Source organism: Amphiura filiformis, chromosome 8 (genome assembly GCF_039555335.1).
Source record: "Amphiura filiformis chromosome 8, Afil_fr2py, whole genome shotgun sequence".
Lineage (NCBI taxonomy): Eukaryota > Metazoa > Echinodermata > Ophiuroidea > Amphilepidida > Amphiuridae > Amphiura > Amphiura filiformis.
Window position 1 is genome coordinate 10,321,363 of NC_092635.1, and position 10,467 is coordinate 10,331,829.

The window sequence follows — 10,467 nt, forward strand, 5'->3', positions numbered from 1 at the left end:
TAGGATGTCATAAGAAATATTCCTGGTGAATTTCAGCTTAATCGAACTTATACATGGATTTTGATTTTTGAAAATTTTGATTGACCTTTTGACCCCTTTAATGACCTTTGACCTCAATGTAAAAAAACCTTATGTACACCGACAAAATGCATTGTTCCAATTTTAATTTAAAAATTCTAACATGTTCAGTTCTTGAGATAAAAATTCTTGAACTTATTCAGCTAAAAACAGAAAGTGACCCCTTAATGACCTTTGACCCCCAAAATAAAAATACCATGCATACATCAGGGAACACTAATTCATGTATGTTGGTTATATTATTCTGGTCTGTTTACATTTTGAGATAAAATTTTTTTTTTTTTTTTTGGTTTTTGACCGGAAGTAACCCCTTAATGACCTTTGACCCCAAACCTGTAGGCATCCTAAAGACCCTGGCTAGTAGCAATGCATGTGTGCTAATGGCGACTCTCTGCTATATATTTGGTAAAGACAGTGATTTTTTGAATATTTTTAGCTTTCAGACCGGAAATGACCCCCTTAATGACCTTTGACCTCAATTCTTTTTAGGAAGTTTTAAGCACTGCCACATGTTGATTCATATGCATGAGTCACATGATCATTGCATGAAATTTGTGGAAGGAGTAGTATTTTTGTGAAATCACATTTTGACCATTATAGCTAGGTCAAAGGTCACAGCAAGGTCAAAGTCAAATGGAAGGTTTGGCCTAGTCCAGTGGTCATTTGGTTCAAGTATGGTTGAAATCTGTCGAAGCATAAGAGAGCTAGGGCGAAACGTGGCAAGTCACGCAAAAATGTCACGAGTTGCCAGAAGAAAGAAGAAGAAGAAACTAGAGTCAACAGACTCTGAGTACAAGCCGCCGCAGTTGACCTTTGACCCCTAAACTTTGACCTTTGGGGTCATAAATATTATTATATTTTTAACATGTTTAGAATGTCGTAAGAATAATTACAAGCCGACGACGGATGTCGGCTTGTTCTGTCTTCTTCTAATTCTTTCTTCTTTCTTCTGGCAACCAATCAAAATGCTCTAGCTCCGCCAGGCATTGACAGATTTCAACCATATTTGACCCAAATGTCCACTGGGTTAGGCAAAACCTTCCGTTTGACTTTGACCTGACTGTGACCTTTGACCTTGACCTTATGACCAAAAATGTTAATTTCACAAAACATGTTGCTCCTTCCACAAATTACATGCAATGATCATGTGACTCATGCATATGAATCAACATGTAGCAGTGCTTAAAACCTATCAAAAAGAATTGAGGTCAAAGGTCATTAAGGGGTCATTTCCGGTAAAAGTCTGAAAAATTTGTAAAAAATATTCAAAAATCACTGTCTTTGCAAATTATATAGCAGAGAGTCGCCATTAACACACATGCATCGCTACTAGCCAGGGTCTTTAGGATACCTACAGTTTTGGGGTCAAAGGTCATTAAGGGGTTACTTCCGGTCAAAAACTAAAATTATCAAAAATGTTCAAAAAAAAATTATCTCTTAATGTAAACAGACCAGAGTAATATAACCATCATACATGAATCAGTGCTACCTGATGTATGCATGGTATTTTATTTTGGGGGTCAAAGGTCATTAAGGGGTCACTTCCTGTTTTTAGCTAAATAACTTTAAGAATTTTTATCTCAAGAACTAAACATGTTAGAATTTTTTAATTAAAATTGGAACAATGCATTTTTACAGTGTACGTAAGGTTTTTTTTTCATTGAAGTCAAAGGTCATTAAGGGGGTCAAAAGGTCAATCAAAATTTTTTTTTAAAAAAAATCCATGTATAAGTTCCGATTAAGCTGAAATTCACCAGGAATCTTTCTTATGACATCCTAAGCACAATGCAAGAGCAGTTGATTCCCATCCGTGACCCAAGGGTCAAGTTATAGGGGTCAAAGGTCATATTTCGAAATTGGTCCAATCGAGCTCAAATTCAACAGGAATTATTCTTACGACATTCTAAACATGTTAAAAATATAATAATATTTATGACCCCAAAGGTCAACCTTTAGGGGTCAAAGGTCAACAGCGGCGGCTTGTACTCAGAGTCTGTCGACTCTAGTTTCTTCTTCTTCTGGCAACTCGTGACATTTTGCGTGACTTGCCACGTTTCGCCCTAGCTCTCTTATGCTTCGACAGATTTCAACCATACTTGAGCCAAATGACCACTGGAGTAGGCCAAACCTTACATTTGACTTTGACCTGACTGTGACCTTTGACCTTGACCTTATGGTCAAAAATGTTGATTTCAAAAAAAATGCTACTCCTTCCACAAATTACATGCAATGATCATGTGACTCATGCATATGAATCAAAATGTAGAAGTGCTTAAAACTTCCTAAAAGAATTGAGGTCAAAGGTCATTAAGGGGTCATTTACGGTCAAAATCTGAAAAATTTGTAAAAAATATTCAAAAAATCACTGTCTGTACAAATTACATAGCAGAGAGTCGCCATTAAGGGTGCATGCCACTAAATCCGCGTGTGAAGCGGTTTCCGGTAAAAGTTTATCACGACTATAGTCCCAACTTTGCATAAAAAATGTGCAAAATCGGTACAATATTAACAATTTTAGTGTTGCAAATCGTGTTTTGCTAGAACTTGTGAATGTGATCTCTACTAATTTGAACAGAAAACGCGAAAATTTGAGTGATGTTTACGATGATGAGCGCATGAACACACGAGGTCAAAACGCGGTTAGCAGTCGGACGTAAACACGGGAAAATCGGGTCTTTTTATATAGCGCTATTTTTCTCAAAAAAGTAGACCTAAAATATGGTGTCATTTTCAGATATGTTATGCAGAATTTTGTTCTGATTAAGATGATATCAAATATATATTTCAAAGTAAGACGTAACTCGACTTATAGCCTAAAACGTGACCCCTATTTTGCACGTAAAGTCTATGGAAAGCTATTTTGTGGCATGTACCCTTTAAGGAGCAATTCCATGCGTTTTCCGCGCGTCTTTATCTATTTAAAATGCACGCGAAGAAAAGAGGAGGGACATCAACAAGCGCGTTCATGGACGCCGCCAGGTTTTTCGCTGTATGTGCGTTTGCCGCGAATAGGCCTGCTTTTATTTCCAATTTAATAAAAGTTCCGATTTTGGTAGAAGTTTGAAACCTTTTGATATGAATAAAGAAGAGTTTCAAAATATTGAAAACATTTTTATTGGTGTTTAAATTACAAAGAAGTTTTTCAATTTCATTGTTATTTTTAACCAATTTTTTGTCATTTAAACTCAAGTTTTGGCCTTCAATTTTAATAAAATTACATCAAAAATTATATTTCAGATATTTAAGTTTCTAGTTTGCTTTATTTATACCACTGTCCAGTATTTTAAATTGTTATAACATTCAAAGTTTAATTTATATTAATATTTAATTTCAAATAGCCATTCATTACATTTGCTTTTTGGACAAAACGGGTTAAAAGTGACGCTGAAGGGGGGTAGGCCTACTTGATTGACATTTCTTGTCTTTTTAAATATTCTGCAGGTACTGAGAATGTTTTAATTTTGAAGTTATGCACTTGTAAAAGATGTTTAAAGAACGTTTACTCTTAACATCAATTAATATCTTCATGAAAATAGCAAATCAGCAACCATTGTGCATTCATGTGCATCAAAATGACGAAAAATGGCAATTGTCGGCTATCATGCTTGTGCTTGAAATCGACATCCTGTCTAAAGTATGAAAGAAAATAACCCAAAATTTCTTACAATTAATTCAAAATGTAGTGAAAAAGATAACAAAATCATTTTCAAGGCCTAAAAACGATGTTTTAGCCTCTTTAAGGAGCAATTCCATGCGTTTTCCGCGCGTCTTTATCTATTTAAAATGCACGCGAAGAAAAGAGGAGGGACATCAACAAGCGCGTTCATGGACGCCGCCAGGTTTTTCGCTGTATGTGCGTTTGCCGCGAATAGGCCTGCTTTTATTTCCAATTTAATAAAAGTTCCGATTTTGGTAGAAGTTTGAAACCTTTTGATATGAATAAAGAAGAGTTTCAAAATATTGAAAACATTTTTTATTGGTGTTTAAATTACAAAGAAGTTTTTCAATTTCATTGTTATTTTTTAACCAATTTTTTTTGTCATTTAAACTCAAGTTTTGGCCTTCAATTTTAATAAAATTACATAAAATATTAGATTTAAGATATTTAAGTTTCTAGTTTGCTTTATTTATACCACTGTCCAGTATTTTAAATTGTTATAACATTCAAAGTTTAATTTATATTAATATTTAATTTCAAATAGCCATTCATTACATTTGCTTTTTGGACAAAACGGGTTAAAAGTGACGCTGAAGGGGGGGGTAGGCCTACTTGATTGACATTTCTTGTCTTTTTAAATATTCTGCAGGTACTGAGAATGTTTTAATTTTGAAGTTATGCACTTGTAAAAGATGTTTAAAGAACGTTTACTCTTAACATCAATTAATATCTTCATGAAAATAGCAAATCAGCAACCATTGTGCATTCATGTGCATCAAAATGACGAAAAATGGCAATTGTCGGCTATCATGCTTGTGCTTGAAATCGACATCCTGTCTAAAGTATGAAAGAAAATAACCCAAAATTTCTTACAATTAATTCAAAATGTAGTGAAAAAGATAACAAAATCATTTTCAAGGCCTAAAAACGATGTTTTAGCCTCTTTAAGGAGCAATTCCATGCGTTTTCCGCGCGTCTTTATCTATTTAAAATGCACGCGAAGAAAAGAGGAGGGACATCAACAAGCGCGTTCATGGACGCCGCCAGGTTTTTCGCTGTATGTGCGTTTGCCGCGAATAGGCCTGCTTTTATTTCCAATTTAATAAAAGTTCCGATTTTGGTAGAAGTTTGAAACCTTTTGATATGAATAAAGAAGAGTTTCAAAATATTGAAAACATTTTTTATTGGTGTTTAAATTACAAAGAAGTTTTTCAATTTCATTGTTATTTTTAACCAATTTTTTGTCATTTAAACTCAAGTTTTGGCCTTCAATTTTAATAAAATTACATAAAATATTAGATTTAAGATATTTAAGTTTCTAGTTTGCTTTATTTATACCACTGTCCAGTATTTTAAATTGTTATAACATTCAAAGTTTAATTTATATTAATATTTAATTTCAAATAGCCATTCATTACATTTGCTTTTTGGACAAAACGGGTTAAAAGTGACGCTGAAGGGGGGGTAGGCCTACTTGATTGACATTTCTTGTCTTTTTAAATATTCTGCAGGTACTGAGAATGTTTTAATTTTGAAGTTATGCACTTGTAAAAGATGTTTAAAGAACGTTTACTCTTAACATCAATTAATATCTTCATGAAAATAGCAAATCAGCAACCATTGTGCATTCATGTGCATCAAAATGACGAAAAATGGCAATTGTCGGCTATCATGCTTGTGCTTGAAATCGACATCCTGTCTAAAGTATGAAAGAAAATAACCCAAAATTTCTTACAATTAATTCAAAATGTAGTGAAAAAGATAACAAAATCATTTTCAAGGCCTAAAAACGATGTTTTAGCCTCAAGGGTGCATGCCACTAAATCCGCGTGTGAAGCGGTTTCCGGTAAAAGTTTATCACGACTATAGTCCCAACTTTGCATAAAAATGTGCAAAATCGGTACAATATTAACAATTTTAGTGTTGCAAATCGTGTTTTGCTAGAACTTGTGAATGTGATCTCTACTAATTTGAACAGAAAACGCGAAAATTTGAGTGATGTTTACGATGATGAGCGCATGAACACACGAGGTCAAAACGCGGTTAGCAGTCGGACGTAAACACGGGAAAATCAGGTCTTTTTATATAGCGCTATTTTTCTCAAAAAGTAGACCTAAAATATGGTGTCATTTTCAGATATGTTATGCAGAATTTTGTTCTGATTAAGATGATATCAAATATATATTTCAAAGTAAGACGTAACTCGACTTATAGCCTAAAACGTGACCCCTATTTTGCACGTAAAGTCTATGGAAAGCTATTTTGTGGCATGTACCCTTAAACACATGCATTGCTATTAGCCAGGGTCTTTAGGATGCCTACAGTTTCGGGGTCAAATGTCATTAAGGGGTTACTTCCGGTCAAAAACCAAAATTATCAAAAATGTTCAAAACATTTTTATTTCAAAATGTAAACAGACCAGAATAATATAACCAACATACATGAATTAGTGTTCCCTGATGTATGCATGGTATTTTTTTTATTTTGGGGGTCAAAAGGTCATTAAGGGTCACTTCCTGTTTTTAGCTGAATAACTTCAAAATTTTTATCTCAAGAACTGAACATGTTAGAATTTTTTAATTAAAATTGGAACAATGCATTTTGTCGGTGTACATAAGTTTTTTTTTTCATTTTTTTCAAAAGTCATTAAGGGGTCAAAAGGTCAATCAAAAATTTAAAAAAATCAAAATCCATGTTTAAGTTCCGATTAAGCTGAAATTCACCAGGAATATTTCTTATGACATCCTAAGCACAATGCAAGAGCAGTTGACCCCATCCGTAACCCAGGGGTCAAGTTATAGGGTCAAATTGCGGCTTGTATTCAGCGTCTGTTGACTCTAGTTCCTGTTGAATTTGAGCTCGATTGGACCAATTTCGAAATTTGACCTTTGACCCCTATAACTTGACCCTTGGGTCACGGATGGGGTCAACTGCTCTTGCATTGTGCAGACATTGTGCTTAGGATGTCATAAGAAAGATTCCTGGTGAATTTCAGCTTAATCGGAACTTTATACATGGATTTTGATTTTTTAAATTTTTGATTGACCTTTTGACCCCCTTAATGACCTTTGACCTCAATGAAAAAAAAACCTTATGTACACCGACAAAATGCATTGTTACAATTTTAATTAAAAAATTCTAACATGTTTAGTTCTTGAGTTAAAAATTCTTAAAGTTATTCAGCTAAAAACAGGAAGTGACCCCTTAATGACCTTTGACCCCCAAAATAAAAATACCATGCATACATCAGGTAACACTGATTCATGTATGATGGTTATATGACTCTGGTCTGTTTACATTTTGAGATAAAATTTTTTGAATATTTCGGTTTTTGACCGGAAGTAACCCCTTAATGACCTTTGACCCCAAAACTGTAGGCATCCTAAAGACCCTGGCTAGTAGCGATGCATGTGTGCTAAAGGCGACTCTCTGCTATATAATTTGTAAAGACAGTGATTTTTTGAATATTTTTAGCTTTCAGACCGGAAATGACCCCCTTAATGACCTTTGACCTCAATTCTTTTTAGCAAGTTTTAAGCACTGCCACATGTTGATTCATATGCATGAGTCACATGATCATTGCATGTAATTTGTGGAAGGAGTAGCATTTTTGTGAAATCAACATTTTTGGCCATAAGGTCAAGGTCAAAGGTCACAGTCAGGTCAAAGTCAAATGTAAGGTTTGGCCTAGTCCAGTGGTCATTTGGCTCAAGTATGGTTGAAATCTGTCGAAGCATAAGAGAGCTAGGTCGAAACGTGGCAAGTCACGCAAAATTTGAAATTGGTTGCCAGAAGAAGAAGAAGAACTAGATCTGGTTACAGATCTGGACCTAGCCGGGCCGGAAATGCCAGTCTTAACTTAAAGTTTGACCTTTGACCGGCTATTATGGACATCTCACACCAATGGTGCATCACTGTAGCATGTAGGGCTTTATCTGTGTTCCATATAGGCTGAGATACAGCTACTTTTCCGTAATTAAAAAAGAAATAAATGCAAATTTGACGTTTTGACCTCCTTAATGACCTTTGACCCCAATATAAAAAAACCCTCATATACACCAAGAAAATGCATTGTTACAGTTTAAATTAAAAAATCTACTATGCTTAGTTATGGAGATAAAAATTCTTAAAGTTATTTAGCTTAAAACCGGAAATGACGTCTAAATGACCTTTGACCAAAAAAATAAAAATACCGTACATACATCGGGTAACACTAATGCAAATATGAAGTTTATGTCACTCTGGTCTGGTTACGTTTTGAGATTTAAAAAAATAAAAATATTTGATGATTTTTGGTTTTTGACCGGAAGCGACCCTTTAATGACCTTTGACCCCAAAACTGTAGACACCCCAAAGACCCTGGTTAGTAACAATGCATGTGTGCTAATGACAACACTCTGCTGTGTAATTTGTAACAACAGTGATTTTTTGAATATTTTTAGCTTTCAGACCGGAAATGACCCCCCTTAATGACCTTTGACCCAAAATCGGAGAATAACTTTTGTGTACCTGTAATAGCCGATGCATATGTGTAAGTGACATCATCGTACTATGTAATTTGTGGCAGAAGAAGCATTTTGAAGATATTTGGTTTTATACCGGAAATGAACCCTTAATAACCTTTGACCCCAAATTTGTGAATATCCTATAGACACTGGACATAGCGGATGCATATGTGCAAGTGACGTCATTGTAGGATGTAACATGTAGGAGAAGAAGCATTTTGAAATTTGTTGCCAGAAGAAAGAAGACGAACTAGATCTGGTTACAGATCTGGACCTAACCAGGGCCGGAAATGCCAGTCTTAACTTAAAGTTTGACCTTTGACCGGCTATTATGGACATCTCACACCATTAATGGTGCATCACTGTAGCATGTAGGGGCTTTATCCGTCTTCCAAAGGCTGAGATACAGCTACTTTTCCGTAATTTTAAACTTTTTTTGCAAATTTGACGTTTTGACCTCCTTAATGACCTTTAGCCCCAATATAAAAAAACCCTCATACACACCGCAAAAATGCATTGTTACAGTTTAAATTTAAAAAATCTACTGTGCTTAGTTATGGAGATAAAAATTCTTGAAGTTATTTAGCTTAAAACCGGAAATGACGTCTAAATGACCTTTGACCAAAAAAATAAAAATACCGTACGTACATCGGGTAACCCTAATGCATATATGAAGTTTATGTCACTCTGGTCTAGTTTCGTTTTGAGATATAAAAAAATGAAAATATTTGATGATTTTTGGTTTTTGACCGGAAGCGACCCCTTAATGAGCTTTGACCCCAAAACTGTAGACACCCCAAAGACCCTGGTTAGTAGCAATGCATGTGTGCTAATGACAACACTCTGCTATGTAATTTGTAAAAACAGTGATTTTTTGAATATTTTTAGCTTTCAGACCGGAAATGACCCCCTTAATGACCTTTGACCCAAATTCTGTGAATAATTAATAGGCACTAGATATAGCCGATGCATATGTGCAAGTGACGTCATTGTAGGATGTAACATGTAGGAGAAGAAGCATTTTGAAGATATTTGGTTTTATACCGGAAATGACCCTTAATGACCCTTGACCCCAAATTTGTTAATATCCTATAGACACTGGATATAGCCGATGCATATGTGCAAGTGACGTCATTGTAGGATGTAACATGTAGGAGAAGAAGCATTTTGAAATTTGTTGCCAGAAGAAAGAAGCAGAAAGAACTAGATCTGGTTACAGATCTGGACCTAGCCGGAGCCGGAAATGCCAGTCGTAAAGTTGATGGACATCTCATACCAATAATGGTGCATCACTGTAGCATGTAGGGGCTTTATCCGTCTTCCATAGGCTGAGATATAGCTACTTTTTCGTAATTTTAAACATTTTTTTGCAAATTTGACGTTTGACCCCAATACAAAAAAAAAACCTCACATACACCACGAAAATGCATTGTTACAGTTTAAAATTAAAAAATCTGCTATGCTTAATTATGGAGATAAAAATTCTTGAAGTTATTTAGCTTAAAACCGGAAATGACGTCTAAATGACCTTTGACCAAAAAAATAAAAATACCATGCACACATCGGGTAACACTAATGCATATATGAAGTTTATGCAACTCTGGTCTGGTTACGTTTTGAGATTTAAAAAAAAGAACATATTTGATGATTTTTGGTTTTGACCGGAAGCGACCCCTTAATGACCTTTGACCCCAAAACTGTAGACACCCCAAAGACCCTGGTTGGTAACAATGCATGTGTGCTAATGACAGCACTCTGCTATGTAATTTGTAAAAACAGTGATTTTTGAATATTTTTAGCTTTCAGACCGGAAATGACCCCTTAATGACCTTTGACCCAAATTCTGTGAATAGTTTATTGGCACTGGATATAGCCGATGCATATGTGTAAGTGACGTCATTGTAGGATGTAACATGTAGGAGAAGAAGCATTTTGAAGATATTTGGTTTTATACCGGAAATGACCCCTTAATGACCTTTGACCCCAAATTTGTGAATATCCTATAGACACTGGATATAGCCGATGCATATGTGCAAGTGACGTCATTGTAGGATGTAAGAGGAGAAGAAGCATTTTGAAATGTGTTGCCAGAAGAAAGAAGAAGAAGAAGAAGAACTAGATCTGGTTACAGATCTGGACCTAGCCGGGGCCGGAAATGCCAGTCTTAAAGTTTATGGACATCTCACACCATTAATGGTGCATCGCTGTAGCATGTAGGGGCTTTAT